This window comes from Saccopteryx bilineata, chromosome 2 (genome assembly GCF_036850765.1).
Source record: "Saccopteryx bilineata isolate mSacBil1 chromosome 2, mSacBil1_pri_phased_curated, whole genome shotgun sequence".
Taxonomy (NCBI): domain Eukaryota; kingdom Metazoa; phylum Chordata; class Mammalia; order Chiroptera; family Emballonuridae; genus Saccopteryx; species Saccopteryx bilineata.
This window is the reverse complement of record NC_089491.1, coordinates 124,651,326-124,669,551: the sequence shown is the minus strand read 5'-3', so window position 1 is coordinate 124,669,551 and position 18,226 is coordinate 124,651,326. Positions and strand designations below refer to the sequence as shown.

The 18,226-nt window shown below is 40.7% G+C and overlaps 1 protein-coding gene and 1 non-coding gene across 5 annotated transcripts in view; one reads left to right on the top strand and one right to left on the bottom strand.

Annotated features, from left to right (window-relative positions):
• The window catches only part of POC1B (POC1 centriolar protein B), a 122,191-nt gene that overhangs the window by 67,717 nt on the left and 36,248 nt on the right, over window positions 1–18,226 (bottom strand). The gene's annotated exons all lie outside the window — the stretch shown is intronic.
• On the top strand, window positions 12,330–12,436 carry LOC136327871 (U6 spliceosomal RNA). The gene has a single exon (XR_010729931.1). It is a non-coding gene; the product is annotated as a U6 spliceosomal RNA (small nuclear RNA).

The window sequence follows — 18,226 nt, the reverse complement described above, 5'->3', positions numbered from 1 at the left end:
GGAGTTGATGCTTCCTCTCCTCCCCCCTTCTCTCTCTCCTCTCTCTATCTCTCCTTTCTAAAATGAATTAAATAAATAAATAAATAAATAAATCCCTTTGGTGGTTTCACATTTCCCTTGTGAATAAGTCTGGCCTTCTTAGCGGCGAGTGCACTGCTAGCCCGGTCCTCTGGGATCTGACCTCCTGTCTGTCTCTTCATATGCATCACCCTCATCATGCTACTCTTTCGGACACCACAACCCTCTTCTCTCAGGTCCTTGCTCCTGTGTTTCCTCACATGTGGTTTGTTCCCTGTGCCCCTACTCTTTAGCTAGCTTCAGCTCTTACTCATCCTTCAAGTCTCTGCTCCCTTCATTTCCTCAAGAAAAGCCTTGGATGGGGGTGCGGGAAGCTCTCCTGAACCCACCCCACCCGCAGGTGAACTCCCTGGAAGGTGCTCTTAACATTGCTAGTGTTCACACACCACCCTTACCACCCATGCTGTCTGCTTCCCTAACAGAATGTAAGCTCCAAGAAGAAAGAAACCCATCTGTCTTCTTCAGACTTCTGTCCCCAGACAGCGCATATACTGAGCAGGTCCTTAGTAAACATTTAGGGCATAAGAAAGGAAACATTTTAAGGGAATTGGAACTAACTTAATATTATAGCCAATGAGAGCTTATGTTTAAAATCTTTGCAATTTGTCACACAACGTGAAAGTACTTAATGCCACTGAAATCTATACTTAACATGGTAAATATTATATATATTTCACTACTATAAAATTTTTTATTCATAATATGATATATATTTTACTAAAAGAAAATTTACAATTTAGATGGTTAAAGATCTCATATAACACTACCAACAACTGAAAATTAAAGGCAGGTTTTCCCCCTAAAATTAATGCTGTAAAAGTAATAATGGTGGAAAAGTCTCAGTAGCCTCTACTTAGCTTTGACTGAGGACACCATGAAGAAACATAAGTTATCTCACAGTATACATTATTTTTAAAAACACAGGACTTCCACTGGGTGGCTCAGGGTAGGAGCATCGTTTCAGTGTGCCAAGGTCACAGTTCGATCTCCAGTTAGGGCACGTACGAGAAGCAAGCAATGAATGTACAACTAAATGGAACAATTAAGTAGATTGAGTTGATGCCTCTCTGTCTCTCTCTCCACCTCCTCCTCTCTGTTTCTCTCTTTCTTTCAAATCAATGGAAAAATAAAAAACACAAGACTGCAATAATTTTAACTTTTAGAAGAATTCTTTTGCCACTAAAATAGATATTTTTTACCTACATATATAATTCAAATGAGAAGTGTTTTTTTCATTACTCATTAAAGAAAAATTACTTGTTTAAAAAACTAGGAGCCGGGCACATGCAGGAGTCTACTTCTCTGCCTCCTACCTCTCACTTAATAATAATAATAATAATAAATAAACAAAATTAGTAAACATAGTAAGTAAAAACATTCAGAGTTCCATCGCCCAAACGAAATAACACTTAATATTTTATGTGTAATAGGTACTTAATCTCTTGTTCATGTATAGGCCTTTTATATTATAACCATGAGTTCTGAACTTTGCCCTCTCTCCCCCCAACATAAACATATTTTCATGTAACTACCTGCATACATTCTCCTTTTAATGGCTACATAATAATCTAAATTTATTCACTGGTTTTCTTCATTTAGAAAAGTTGCTTGATTCCAACTTTCACCATTATAAATTATACTGAAAGCAATATAAAAGAGTATTTAGAATAAATTTCCAGTTGTAGAATCATTATAAGAAAGACTCCTGATATATTCTGCACATTGATTTCTAAAAAGACCATACTAATATTCATTTTAAAAGCATGACTATATTTCCCAATAGATGCTATATCTTAAAAATGTTTCTGTAAATTAAGATGCATGGTCGTAAGCAATGATTGGTCCAGAGGATATAATGATTTATGTCTGTTTACACTAATGGTTACCATCTCTGTGCCCCGTGGAGTAAGTCTGGGCTTCAGGAAAAAGCTTGTAAGTGCTAGGCACAGAGATAGATACACAATTTTAATTACTTAAGTTCATGGCATATATTTAAAATTCAAAGACTAAAGGGAGAAACAACCTATATTCATTAAATATACCATCCATGCATTTGGAGGAAGAAGAATACCACTTGGGCTTTTTTTTTTTTTTCCCTGTATTTTTCTGAAGCCGGAAACAGGGAGAGACAGTCAGACTCCCGCATGCGCCCGACCGGGATCCACCCGGCACGCCCACCAGGGGGCGACGCTCTGCCCACCAGGGGGCAGTGCTCTGCCCCTCCGGGGCGTCACTATGTTGCGACCAGAGCCACTCTAGTGCCTGGGGCAGAGGCCAAGGAGCCATCCCCAGCACCTGGGCCATCTTCGCTCCATTGGAGCCTCGGCTGCGGGAGGGGAAGAGAGAGACAGAGAGGAAGGAGAGGGGGAGGGGTGGAGAAGCAGATGGGCGCTTCTCCTGTGTGCCCTGGCCGGGAATCGAACCCGGGACTTCTGCACGCCAGGCCAACGCTCTACCACTGAGCCAACCGGCCAGGGCTTACTTGGGCTATTTTTAATATTTAGTTGTTTAATTCATCTACAGTTTTTGTAAATGTAGGCTGTGCAATAAAGATCCAACTTTTATTTTTCTAAATAGAAATCCAATTATCTTAATTACATTTAAAATAGTCCATACACTTCCCTACTGATTGGAAATGCCATTTTTAACTATAAAATATATAGAGGCCTGCTTCTGGCCCTTCTATGACCTATTTTCTCAGTCCTGTACCATTACCACCATATTTTAATTTCTATAGTTTTATGCTGTATTCTAAGAGCTGGTTGGACAAGTCCCTTCTAATTTATTTTCTTGTCACTTTTTCCTTGGCTCTTCTTCCACACTTAACTCATTCAGATGAATTTTGAAATTAGCTTGTCAGATCCCACTAAATTCCTCTGGCAGAACTTCCACTCTGGACAGTGGGAGTAACAGTTATCAGACTTATATCCCTATCATAAACAATCATACACCTGGGAAAAATATATAAAACTGCTGTTTTTAGGCACTGCAAAGAAACAGCATGGGGCTGTGAATCCTGAGATGGAAACAAATGAGGTGAGCACCCAATCCAAACTGGACTGCTCCCTGGGAGCCTTTTTCAGACCCTGGCATAAGGACATAGAGCCCAAAGAGACAGCAGCAGTCACTCCCGGCAAGGGAAACAGAAATGAAAATTCAGAACTGCTGAGGGGCTGAAATTTTGAGGGCAGGGAATGAGAGAAACTACGAAGAGCAGAACCAGCCCCCCAAAATCTGCCTATGAGTCCCATTGAGTCCTTAGTCAAATTCAAAGTTGCTTATGCACAGGGCAATGTAGCTTGGCAGACAACAGTTACTGGAGACTGTGAGCTGAACAAAGATGACAGGTTTCATAGTTCGGAGAGATGTTCATGTTCTGAGCAGACTTTGCTGAACTCCTCCGACATCTGGCTGAGACCATAGAAAAGCCACTAGTACTACAGTCTAAGGCTAAAGCTACTCTAGATCCACCCTATGAAGTCTAAATCTAAGCCCCAACAGAATCTGCCTGGACCACCAGTAATTTAACTGCTTACAGAACAAAACTCAACTCTTTTTAGAAGATGACAGAATAATTCATAATCTCACTTAGCTGTGATTGAGCATAAAAAAATGTCACAACATAACAGAAGTAAAAAAAATTTGACCCAGATATAACATAGATGTTAGAATTAGCAAACAAGGACTTTAGTGCAGTTATTATAAATATGTTCACGGATTTAAAAAAAAATGAACATAATGAGCAAACAAATGGGGACTGTCATCAGAGAAATGGATAGACTTATAGCAGATTGGATACTGCAGGAAAAGAATAGCATTGTTGAACTTGGTATCAGGTGAATAGAAACTATGCAAACTGAAGCATCAACAGAAAAAAATGTTTTGAGAAAATGAACAAAGCCTCAATAAACTATGGAACTATATCAAATGGTAAAACATAAGTGAGCTTAGCCTGTGGTGGTACAGTGGCTAGAGCTTCAACCTGGAATGCTGAGGTCACTGGTTTGAAACTCTGGGCTTGCCTGGTCAAGGCACATGCCACAAGCAATCAATGAACAACTAAAGTGAGGCAAGTAGGCCCTAGTCAGTTGGCTCTGTGGTAGAGGGTCAGCCTGGCATGTAGAAGACCTAGGTTCACTTCCCAGTCAGGGCACATAGGAGAAGCACCCATCTGCTTCTCTACCCCTCCCCCTCTCACTTCTCTCTCAGTTCTTTCTCGCTCTCTCTTCCCTTCCTACAGCCGTGGCTTGATGGTCTCAGGCGCTGAGGATGGCTCCATGGCCTCTCCTCAGGTGCTAAGAGGAGCATGGTTGCTGAGCAATGAAGCAATGCCCCAGATGGGGAGAGCATTACCCCTAGTGGGCTTGACAGGTGTATCCCAGTCTAGGTGCATGTGGAAGTCTGTCTCTCTGCTGCCCCTCTTCTCAGTGAAAAAAATAAAAATAAAATAAATAATGTGAGGCAACTATGGGTTGAGTCTTCTCATTCTCTGCCTCTCTCTTTCCGCTCTCCATATAAAATAAATAACATCTTAAATAACATTAACAAAAACGTAAGTGAATGTAGAATTCCAGAAAGAGATGAGAAAGAAATTAGGGCAGAAAAATACATGAAGAAATGGGAAGATTTTTTCCAAATATGATGAAATATGAATCCATAGATCCACACTCTTCAGGGAACCACAAGAAAAATACACAAAACCATATCCAGGCTCATCATAATCAAAAAGCTAAAAACAGAAAACTAAGAAAAAACATCTTAGAGGAGCAGGGAAAATGGAACATAACATACAGGGGAATTACAATAAAAGTGATTGCTGCCTTCACATTAAAAAATGTAAACCAGAAGACAATGAAACAACACCTTTCAAGTGCTAAAAAAATTATCCACTGAACTGAAATTCAACATCTCAGAAAAAAATATCCTTTAAAAAGGATACACAGCCTGACCTGTGGTGGTAAAGTGGACAGAGCGTTGACCCAGAATGCTGAGGTCGCTGGTTCCCAACCTCAGGTTTGTCTGGTCAAGGCACATATGAGAAGCAATCACTACGAGTCAATGCTTGTTGCTCCTCCCTTTCTTTCACTCTCTCTCCTCTATCTAAAATCAATAAATAAAATCTTTTAAAAATGTTTTTTAAAAAAGAAAAAACAGAAAGTTGAGAGAATTTATCAGCAGGAGACCTGCACTACAAGAAATAGGCTGAGAGAAATGATATTAGATGGAAACCTAGATCTACACAAGGAACAGAAAGCACTAAAAAAAAAAAAAAAAGGTAAATATGAGGGTAAATATTATAATAGAGATTTTTGTTCCTTATATTCTTTAAAAGAAAATTATTGCTTAATGTATTATGAACTTATATGTAAATATAAGAGGTGGGTAAACGAAGATATATTTTTAAATGTTCTAATATTAGAACTTTTTAAAGGCCTGACATGATAAATAAAATGGCATAAAATTAATTTAAGAGTAGACTGCTCTATGTTAAGGATGTGTATTGCAACTCTAGACATCACCAATAAACAAAAACACAGAAAAAGAGTAAAGCTAAAATGCCTACAGAGGAAATAAAATGGGATACTAAGAAGTCCTTGGTTAATCCAAAAGAAAAGGAGAAAAAAGAAATAAACAAATGGGACAGATAGAAAACAAATAGCAAACGGTAGACTTAATCATAAGATTACATAAGTTTTAAACACACTAACACACTAGTTAAAAGACTGATTTTTGCCTGACCAGGTGGTGGCGCAGTGGATAGAACGTTGGACTGGGATGCGGAAGGACCCAGGTTCAAGACCCCGGGGTTGCCAGCTTGAGCAAAAAGCTCACTAGCATGGACCCAAGGTTACTGGCTCGAGCAGGGGGTTACTCAGTCTGCTGAAGGCCCGCGGTCATGGCACATATGAGAAAGGAATCAATGAACAACTAAGGTGTCACAATGAAAGGCTGATTGATGCTTCTCATCTCTCTCCATTCCTGTCTTTCTGTCCCTATCTATCCCTCTATCTGACTCTCTCTCTCTGTCCCTGTAAAAAAAAAAAAAAAAAAGAAAAAAAAAAAGAAAAAAGATTTTCAAACCCAACTACTTGAAAATAAAATTATCCTCTGATAGTTATATACATAATGCATTCAAAGGAGAGTGGTTCCCTGGATAGAGCAGCAACCTCAAATACTGTGTGCAAATATGGGAAATGACTTTTAGATACAACCTAAAGATGACTCCAAGATAATCCCAAAGAGAAAAAACTGGAATGTGAGGGTAATTAATAGCTGACATTACTTACGTTCATTATTAACCTGTTTAATTTTCATGATGACTTTATGAAGAAGGTACCTCTTTGTATGCATTTTACAAAGGAGCAGACAAAGGCCCAGACAGGTTATGTCATGTTCCTAGAATCACATGCTAGTGAGCCCATGCTCTTATTGGACTCCATGCTGTCTCTCTGTTGAAACTAATCAACAATACTGCACTACCTGAAAGAAACTGTCAACACACAGGGGGTGCCCAGCAACCACAGAGGCAAGAGCAGCAGCAGCAGCACGTCTCCCACTGGCCCAGGGGAATGAGAACCTCACTGGCAGAACTGGTCATGCAGACTCCATGTGGTGTATACATGGCAAAGATAGGGCCATCTTACTATCCTAACCTGAAAAAACTATCCATCAAGATTTTTTGCAACAAACTGTCTTGCTTTAGTTCCAGGGCCCATTGAGGTCTTTCTGTGACTTTCTTGGCAAAAGAAGACAATGCTGACTGAGGCACACAAACATTCTAGTCCAAATGAAGCTAGTGTTGCCACTGCAAGTAAGTAAATTGCTATCTGGTTTATGTTTCAGACTCTCTTGAATTTATGAAGTGTGATTCAGTTCCCTCCAAGCATTCTTATCTTTAGATAATGGAGGAAACAGGACTCACAGTTCTTCCAACTTTTGGAAGAGAGTCCTGCTCTAGGATGACTCCATCAAGGTTGCACTTTTTCTTTTCTTTTCTTTTCTTTTTTTTTTTGGTATTTTTCTGAAGCTGGAAATGGGGAGAGACAGTCAGACAGACTCCTGCATGTGCCCAACCGGGATCCACCCGGCACGCCCACCAGGGGCGACGCCCCTCTGGGTGTCACTCCACAGCGACCAGAGCTACTCTAGCGCCTGGGGCAGAGGCCAAGGAGCCATCCCCAGAGCCCGGGCCATCTTTGCTCCAATGGAGCCTTGGCTACGGGAGGGGAAGAGAGAGACAGAGAGGAAGGGGGGGGTGGAGAAGCAAATGGGCGCTTCTCCTATGTGCCCTGGCCGGGAATCGAACCCGGGTCCCCCGCATGCCAGGCCGACGCTCTACCGCTGAGCCAACCGGCCAGGGCCCACTTTTTCTTTTTTTAAGTGAGAAAAGCAGAGATAGTGAGACAGACTCCCGCCTGCACCCTGACCTGGATCCACCCAGCAACCCCATTATAGGCCCAATGCTTAAGTACCAAGCTATTTTTAGCGCCTGTGGCTCAGAGCCTGGGGCTATGCTTGAACCAATCAAGCCACTGGCTACAGGAGCGGAAGAGAGAGAAAAGGGGGAGTGGGAAGGGTGGAGAAGCAGATGGTTGTTTCTCCTGTGTGCCCTGATCAGGAATCAAACCTGGGACACATGTACATTGAGCCTACACTCTATCCACTGAGCCACCAGCCAGGGCCAAGGCTGTGCTTTCACAGGATGTTGCACAAATACTCTGAGAGGCTGAGCCTGAGTGTTCAACAGGGTCACCTCAGTTCTCTTGGTCTCTAACTGCAGTAAGTTGGGCCAAGAAAAAAAATTATAATAAATGTGTGAGAAATCTCTAAGCTTGTTGTAAGCACAAACATAAAAAGTTACCAAGAAGATGAAATCTTTATTCATTAATTTTAACCTAATTATTTATCTAAGAACATTCTTCCAAAGCCTCTGCAGAATTTCATATGAATCAGTACCTCCAAACAGTAAGAAAGCAAATAATTAAAAACACATACACACACACACACACCAAAACTCAGAAGAACCACAAGCTAACAGCAAGATAAAACATTCCATTAGGGCGGGAGGGGGAGGGGCATCCCAAAGATTTTTTTTTAAAGGAAAAAAAACAACAAAAAAAACATTCCACTAAGACCAGGTGTGCTGCATACCTGAATGCCTGAAGCAGCAGCAGAAGGGGGGGGCAGGCCTGCAGACAGACTACAACCAGGGAACACAGAAACCACACCCATTGGATTCCAGTGGCCACACCCTTCTTATACACAGACAAAATGGGAAGGCAGAGAAATGCAATCCAAATGAATCAAGAGAAATCCCCAGAAAAGGACTTGAAAAAGTCAGATATAACCAAATTACCAGATGCAGAGTTTAAAATAATGATTGTTAGGAAACTCAAAGATCTTAGAACAACAATAGATGGACATAACAAACACCTAAATAAAGAGACAGCAAGCATAAAAAAGGACATTGAAATAATAAAAAAAAAAATCAGTCAGAAATGACAAATAGAATATCAGAAATGAAGACCAAAATGGAAGGAATTAAAAGCAGAATGGATGAAGCTGAGGATCGAATCAGGGAGTTAGAGGACAAGATAAACAAAGGCATGGAAGCAGAGCAGCAAAAAGAAAAGATACTCAGAAAGTCTGAGGAAACTCTAAGAGAGCTCTGTAGCAACATAAAGAGAAATAACATCCATCATCGGGGTTCCTAAAGAAGAAGAGAAAGAACAAGGGATAGAGACTTTGTTCAATCAAATCATAGCTGAAAACATCCCTAAATTGATGGAAAAAAAGTCACACAAGTTCAAGAAGCACAGAGAATTCCATTAAAGGAAAATCCAAAGATATCTACACCAAAACACATCATAATTAAAATACCAAAGCTAATAGATAAAGAGAAAATATTAAAAGCTGCTAGAGACAAAAAGGCTATCACTCACAAAGGAGCCCCCATAAGGATGACATCCAACTTCTCAACAGAAACACTTGAGGCCAGAGGGAATGGCAAGAAATATTCAAAGTAATGCAGAACAAGAGCCTACAACAACCAAGACTACTTTATCCAGCAAGGCTATCATTGAAAATTGAAGGAGAAATAAAAAGCTTCCCAGAAAAAAAAAAAAAACCCTCAAGGAATTCATTACAACCAAACCAATGCTGCAAGAAATGTTAAGGGGCCGGTTGTAAACAGATCAAAGGGGGAAAAGAATATAGAAAAAGAGGAATACAGCTTTAAAGAATAAAATGGCAATAAACAACTATATATCAATAATAACCTTAAATGTAAATGGATTAAATGATCCGATCAAAAGACAGGGTAGCTGCGTGGATAAGAAAACAGAACCCATACATATGCTGTCTACAAGAGACACACCTTAAAACAAAAGATGCAAATAGACTGCAGGTAAAAGGATGGAAAAAAATATTTCATGCAAATGGAAATGAAAAAGAGCTGGGCTAGCAGTACTTATATCAGACAAAATAGACTTTAAAACAAAGGCTATAGTAAGAGATAAAGAAGGTCACTAAATAATGATAAAGGAAGCAATCCAACAGGAAGATATAACCATTATAAATATCTAAGCACCTAATATAGGAGCACCTAAATATACAAAGCAGACTTTGATGGATATAAAGGGCAAGATCAACAGCAATACTATAATAGTAGGGGATTTCAATATCTTACTAACATCATTAAATAGATCCTCAAGAAAGAAAATTAACAAAGAAACAGCAGACTTAAAGGACACACTAGATCAACTGGATTTAATAGATATCTTCAGAACCTTTCACCCTAAAGCAGTAGAATATACATTCTTTTCAAGTGCTCATGGTACATTCTCTAGAATAACCACATGATAGGGCACAAAAGCGATCTCAAAACATTTAAGAAGACTGAAATCATATCAAGCATATTCTCTGATCACAATGGCATGAAACCAGAAATCAACCACAACAAAAAAACTGAAAAATACTCAAACACTTGGAAACTGAATAGCATGTTATTAAATAACAAATGGGTTAACAATGAGATCAAAGAAAAAAAAATCCTAGAAACGAATGATAATGAGCATACAACAACTCAAAATTTATGGGTCACAGCAAAATTAGTACTGAGAGGGAAGTTCATAGCATTACAGGCACACTTTAAGAAGCTAGAAAAAACTCAAACAACTTAACCCTGCATGTAAAAAGAATTTAAAAAGAACAGCAAGTAAAGCCCAGAGGTAATAGAAAGAAGGAAATAATAAAGATCAGAGCAGAAATAAATGACATAGAGGATAGAAACAATACAGAGGATCAATGAAACCAGGAGCTGGTTCTTTGAAAAGGTAAACAAGACCAATGAACCTTTAACCAGACACACCAAGAAAAAAGGAGAGAGGACTCAAATAAGTAAAATTAGAAATGAGAGTGGAGAAATAACAACTGACACAACAGCAATACAAAGGATTGTAAGAAAATACTATGAAGAACTGTATGCCAAAAAACTAGACAACCTAGATGAAATGGACAAATTCTTTGAAACATATAATCTCCCAAAAATTAATCTGGAAGAATCAGAAAACCTAAACAGACCGATTACAACAAATGAGATTGAAACAGTTATCAAAAAACTCCAAAAAAAACAAAAGTCCTGATGGCTTCACAAGTGAATTCTACCATATATTTAAAGAAGAACTAACTCTTATCCTTCTCAAGTTTTTCAAAAAATTCAAGAGAAAGGAAGACTTCCAAGCTCCTTTTTATGTGGCGAGCATAATTCTGATTCCAAAACCAGGCAAAGACAACACAAAGAAAGAAAATTATAGGCCAATATTCCTGATGAACTTAGATGCTAAAATCCTCAACAAAATATTAGCAAACTGGATCCAGCAATATATGAAAAAAATCATACACCAGGATCAAGTGGGATTTATTCTTGGGAGGCAAGGCTGGTACAATATTCGCAAATCAATCAATGTGATTCATCACATAAACAAAAGGAAGGAGAAAAACCACATGATAATTTCAATAGACACAGAAAAAGCATTTGATAAAATCCAGCACCCATTCATGATCAAAACTCTCAGCAAAGTGGGAATACAGGGAACATACCTCAACATGATAAAAGCCATCTATGACAAATCCACAGCCAACATCATACTCAATGGGCAAAAATTAAAAGCAATCCCCTTAAGATCAGGAACAAGGCAGGGGTGCCCCTTTTCACCACTCTTATTCAACATAGTTCTGGAAGTCCTAGCCACAACAATCAGAGAAGAAGAAGAAATAAAAGGCATCCAAATTGGAAAAGAAAAAGTAAAACTATCATTATTTGCAGATGATATGATATTGTATATAGAAAACTCTAAAGTCTCAGTCAAAAAACTACTGGACCTGATAAATGAATTCAGCAAGGTGGCAGGATATAAAATTAATACTCAGAAATCAGAGGCATTTTTATACACCAACAATGATCTGTCTGAAAGAGAAATTAAGAAAACAATCCCCTTCACTATTGCAACCCCCCAAAATAAAGTACCCAGGAGTAAATTTAACAAAGGAGATTAAAGCCTTGTACTCAGAAAATTATAAAACATTGATAAATGAAATCAAAGAAGATACAAACAAGTGGAAGCATATACCTTGCTCATGGTTAGGAAGAACAAACATCATTAAAATGTCTATATTACCCAAAGCAATTTATAAGTTCAATGCAATACCAATTAAAATACCAATGACATACTTCAAAGATATAGAACACATATTCCAAAAATTTATATGGAACCAGAAGAGAACATGAATAGCCTCAGCAATCTTGAAAAGGAAGAATGAAGTGGGAGGTATCACACTTCCAGATATCAACTTATACTACAAGGCCACTGTACTCAAAACAGCCTGGTACTGGCATAAGAACAGGCATATCGATCAATGGAACAGAACAGAGAACCCAGAAATAAACCCATAACTTTGTGGACAACTGATATTTGACAAAGGAGGTAAGAGCGTAAAATGGAATAAAGATAGTCTCTTTAACAAATGGTGTAGAAAAAATTGGACAGCTACCTGCAAAAAAATGAAACTCGACTACCAACTTACACCATTCACAAAAATAAAGTCAAAATGGATAAAAGACTTAAATGTAAGCCATGAAACCATAAACATCTTAGAAGAAAACATAGGCAGTAAGCTCTCCAACATTTCTCGCAGCAATATATTTGCCGATTTATCTCCACAGGCAAGGGAAATAAAAGACAGGATAAACAGTGCTCGCTTCGGCAGCACATATACTAGAGTTGGAACGATACAGAGAAGATTAGCATGGCCCCTGCGCAAGGATGACACGCAAATTCGTGAAGCGTTCCATATTTAAAAAAAAAAAAAAAAAAAAAAAAGACAGGATAAACAAATGGGACTATATCAAACAAAAAAGCACAGCTAAAGACAATAAGAACAGAATAAAAAGACAAACTACACAATGGGAGAACATATTTGACAATACGCCTGATAAGGGGTTAATATCCAAAATTTATAAAGAACTTATAAAACTCAACACCAGGAAGATAAACAATCCAATCAAAAAATGGACAAAAGAAATGAATAGACACTTCTCCAAAGAGGCCAATAGGCATATGAAAAATGCTCAACATCACTAATCATTAGAGAAATGCAAATTAAAACCACAATGGTATCACTTCACACTTATCAGAATGGTGCTCATCAACAAAACAACACAGAATAAGTGCTGGCGAGGATGTGGAGAAAAGGGAATCCTCCTGCACTGCTGGTGGGAATGCAGACTGCTGCAGCCACTGTGGAAAACAGTATGGAGATTCCTCAAAAAGTTAAAAATTGAACTGCCTTTTGACCCAGCTATCTTACATTTAGGAATATACCCTAAGAACACCATAGCACTGTTTCAAAAGGAGAAATGCACCCTCATGTTTATGGCAGTATTGTTCACAATAACGAAGATCTGGAAATAGCCCAAGTGTCCGTCAGTGGACGAGTGGATTAAAAAGCAGTGGTACATATATACAATGGAATACTATGGGGCCATGAAAAAGAAGGAAATCTTACCTTTTGAGACAACATGGATGGACCTAGAAACTATTATGCTGAGTGAAATAAGCCAGGCAGAGAAAGAAAAATATCATATGACCTCACTCATTTGAAGAATCCAAGGAACAATGTGAACTGAGGAATGGAATTGAGACAGAGGAGAGATTAAAGGGACCAGAGGAAAAGAGGACAGAGGAAAGGGAGATGATAGGATGGGATAAACCTGAAAGGAAGGGGGGAGGGCACAATGGGGAGGGGGGAAAGGTGATGTTGAGGGGAATACGGGGGAGGGGGATACATTCGGGGCAATTCTAGAATCTATGTAAACACAATAAATTAAAAAAAAAACATAACAAAAAACCCCAGGTGTGCTGAGTATAAAAATTATCAATTTGAACAGAGGTTGACCAGAACAGGAAAAGAAAGTAATGAAGCCATGTAAATGTTCTCCATGCAAGAGGTACTTATAGTATTCCGTAATTCTACATAAAGAATCCACAAAGGCCCTGGCTAGTTATCTTAGTCGGTTAAGAGCATAGTCCTGAAATGACATGCAGAGGTCATTCAACTCCCTGGTCAGGGCATGCATAGGAACAGCTCAATGTTCCTGTATCTCTTTCTCCCTCTCTCTCAAAAAAACAACCCCCCCCAAAAAAAAACCAACAATCCACAAAAATGACACCTGCTTGAAAGGGCCCATGAACACCCCCAACAAGCTACCTGCACATTAGAGGTCACCCTTTCACTGATTCACACAACCACATTTTTGTACAACTCTGAGCCTTCCCCACTCTATAACTAACACTACAACACTTCTCACCCTGTATCTGACTCTACCTTGAACACTCTTCCTAATACTTGCCTTACCAGCTCCTTCACTTCAGTGTCCCTAAGAGGCGCCTTCCCTGACTGCCACATGTAGGAGAGCACCCATCACCGGTCTGGTCACCTTACAGCATTTCCCTGCAGAGCACACATCGCTGATATAGATATATTTGTTTACTGTCTGTCTCCCTTTGGTGGAAGGAGCCCTGTGAGCATAGGAATGTTGTCTGTTTTGCATCCTGTGGTATCTATAAAATTTAAAACAGTGCCTGACAGGAGAAAACAGCCAGAATAAAATACCTGTAATTCAAAGTCGAATGGGAAAGGCCTAAACTGACAGCCCTCATCAATAGAACAAGGGGGCAGCATAAAAGGAATCTACAAGCTCAGCGGGGAGAGTCCACAGCGTTTCTTGGAGGAGGAGATGCAGAGCAGGCTTATAGGGGGAGGGCGGACTCTGGGCTGTCCAGGCATGACGGGCAGCATGTGGAAGGGCACGGACTGTCACAGCCTCGCACACTTGGGCAGCTGTCACAGGTGAAGGGTGAGAGGGACAGAAGTCGAGGCTATAACAGGAAGGCAGAACAGAGGTGCCAGGGCCAGGACTCACGGAGTGCTTTGAAGCTGAGGAGCAGCGATCAGATTTGCATTTCAGGAAGGTCTCTCTGGAGGCAGTAGACTGTGGGGAGAAAGGATGAACGATGGCAAATCTACAGTCAGGGAGAGTGGTTAGGAGGTTACTGCGGAAATTTCTACAAGGGCCAGTGATGCTAAAAATTTAGGCAGTGGTGTTGGAATGGAGAAAAAGCAGGGGTCTTGAGTGCACAGGACCGGATGTGAGGATAACTCACACTTTTACAAAACTCTGCTCCACTATCACTTCCTAAGCAAAGTGCCTTAAAAAAAAAAGCAAAAGGGAATTTTCTAAGGCACAGGTCTCTCCCCCAGCCCCATGCCCGCTCATGCTGCTAATTGCAGGTATAGCTGTACTGAGAAACTCCACCATGTAATTAGACAGCAGTCCATTCTGTCCTTATCTCACCTTCTGCTCTCCTTGGAATCGGCACCACCATCAGGTCAGTTGTCTGCCCCCAGCGTCCCTCCACCGCTAGGGCTTACATTGGCCTGAAAGGAGCAATCCCTGAGGGAAGTCCTGTGGTTCTAACGAGACTCCCACAGGAGAGGCTCTGTGCCAGACGGCAAGCCTGAGCAAACGCCCGCTGCTGGAACAGGACACAGGGCCACGCGGGCACACACGACGCAGGGAGGGCCGGGCGAGGGCTGGTTCCGCAGGGAAAATGCAGCACCATGACCACTAAATGGGGAATGGATGCTAAGCAGACAGATGTGCATTGCAGTCCCACCATCACTTTCTCCTTATGAACTGACAGCGGAGAACCACATCTGCAATGGTCCCTCCCATCCCGAGTTGCTACCCAACTGATGGTGCCCCTCTGGAGGGATGGCACTCGGATGGCATCACTCAGTCCCAACACGGCCACCTTGTGTTTCTCCTCCATACAACAGTCTACGTGGAGAAGCCTCACTTTCCGGAGGCAGAGAGCCATAAACTAACCTGCTCAATAGTGATGAGGTGATGCAGGTGGGCATGTGAATCTTGGCATGGACCATCCCATGCCAACCCTCTAACTGCAGTCATGCTGGTGAACAGACCAATTAGTTAAGAGCTCAGAAATGATGTTTCTTCTCGATCCCAAGCCCCCCAGTACCTTCGTATTACCAGTCAGAAGACTAAAACCTTTTTATGTCATCCACAGACCCTAAGGCTTCTCCGCCGCCTCCCCACCTTGTCCTACTTTACTTCCTGTGTCCAGCCACGGCTGAATAAAATGTTCCCAGAGCACACTTTGAACTCTCAGGCTCCACTGCTTCCTCGTGCCGATTCCCCCCAGGGACCGGTTTACCACTCCCTTCCCAACCAGGGACATGCTGCTGCTTCCCCGTCCCCTGCCCCTTCCTCAGTGCTGGGCACGAACTGTATCCCTGACTTTCCCTCTCACAAGTCTAGTTCAATGCTCTACCCTCAGACCCCCTTATCACCTTGTGTATCATTTTCTCACAGGACACCCCATTCTCTACTACTTGGTATCTTTTTTACCTTTTGGATGGTGAAAGCTCCCTGAGGCTAATTCTGTGTCTTCCAGCTCTATGCCTATCACAGGTCTGTGGTACTGAGAGGGGACTTACTAACGGAATATTCTGAAGACCAAAATTTCACTTTATTGGTGAGCTTTCAACCTTTCATAAACTCATCTATTTTATATTGTTACCTTTCTTTTACATTTATATTATACACAAATGATTCAATACAAGAGAGCAAGCAATAAAGTAACTCCTAAAATTGACTCCAGAAAAAATTTTCCATTATCTGAACAATTTGATAAGATTCCTTCTTGTTTGAAAATAAATACATGTCAGTCACCATCATTCCATGAATACCACAGCTGCGCGAAACAGATTAAACAGATGCCCAATTTGTGCTAACCAGGGGCACATGGGTCTAGGTACAACTGTCTTCTCATTCTCTCCTGTGACTGATACATACACAGGGACGACAATTATTATAAACCACCTTAAATTCTTCTTGGAAGGATATAGCTGGATAAATATAATAGCTATTGATTCATTATTAGTCAGATTGTACATGAAACATTCTGTCTTGGTTATTTAAACCAACAGTCAATGTTTTTGCTTATGTTGAGCTCTCTGATGAAAATAAAAATCATATTCAGAACGGACACCGAGTGGGAGTCAAATAACTCTTCTCAGTACCTGACATAGTTGCCTCTGTTCTCTGGGCCTGATCTACAAGATGACAGATCTCTGCTTCCTCTTCTTACTATAGCATCGTTGATATATAAATAATAATGCATTTAATATTATAAAACAAATCAGTGATCCAACTCAAGTAACAAAGTATATATATATGTATTTTTTCATTTTTATTTTTTTAGTTTATTGATTTTAGTGAGAGAAAGAGAGAGAGACAGAATATCAACTCATTCCTGCATATGCCCTGACTGGGAATTGAACTGGCAACATCTGAGCTTCAGGATGACAGTTCAAATGAGCTATCGGGCCAGGGTACAAATATATTTTAAAAGTTAAATAAAAATATGCTCAATGATGAGGAGGAATGATGGCTAAGACTTACCTGGTGATTACTATGGACATGCTCTCCATATATTTGCTCATTTAATTAAATACCATGACAACCTATGTGGCAGGTAACTATTATCATCATCATAATTCTATAGGTAATAAAACTGAAACATGGAGAAGTTAGGTAACTTTCCCAAGATCATATAGACAGTAGGTGGAACTGGGAATTTTACCTATATATATAGGCCCATGTTCCTAACCACACAGCTACACGGCACATATAGAAAAAATACTGAGATAGCCAGAGCCAAAGTAGCCGAAATCTTTTTTAATTTTTATTTTTCTTAAGTGAAAAGCAGAGAGGCAGGCAGACAGACAGACTCCTGCATGCACCCTAACCGGGGTCTACCTGGCAAGCCCCTACCAGGCATCTGGGCTGTTGCTCTGTTGCTTGGAAACCGAGCTATTTTAGTGTCTGAGGCTAGGCCATGGAGCCATCCTCAGCACCCAGGGCCAACTTGCTCCAACCTAGTCATGGCTGTGGGAGGGGAAGAGAGAGAGAGGGGGGTGGAGAGGCATGGAGAAGGGTGGAGAAGCAGATGGTCACTTCTCCTGTGTGCCTTGACTTGGAATTGAACCCGGGATGTCCATACACTGGGCTGATGCTCTACCACTGAGCCAACCAGGCAGGGCCTAGCTGTATCTTTAGAAGAAAAAAATTGCTGATTAAAAGTATGGCCTTCTGTTTATCTTTTCTATTTTTCTTAGACTCATTACCATAGATTATGATCAACATCTCCTAAGCAATAATGTCTGAGAACACAACTAGGGGTCACCTGGCCTACTGCTTCATACAGTGGGTACATATTCACGTGGGTGCAGGGTTCAGGCTCAGTTGTTCCCCAGTGGCCCTGTCTGTCCCAGCCCCCTTTGTGAGTATGGTCCTCTCTCTCCACCATTAGAATCTATGGTTGGTATGACCCCTTTTCCCTGGCCAGGTTAGCTAGTCTCAGTCAGGTGTCTGGCTAAACTGAGACAACCATAGTATTTCCCTGCCAAGCAAAGAGATGGGCATATGGCCTAGTGACCTCGGTACCAGCGTGTTTGAGAATGGAGCCAGCAAGTAGAGAGGCCTGGAAAGAGACCTAAGAGC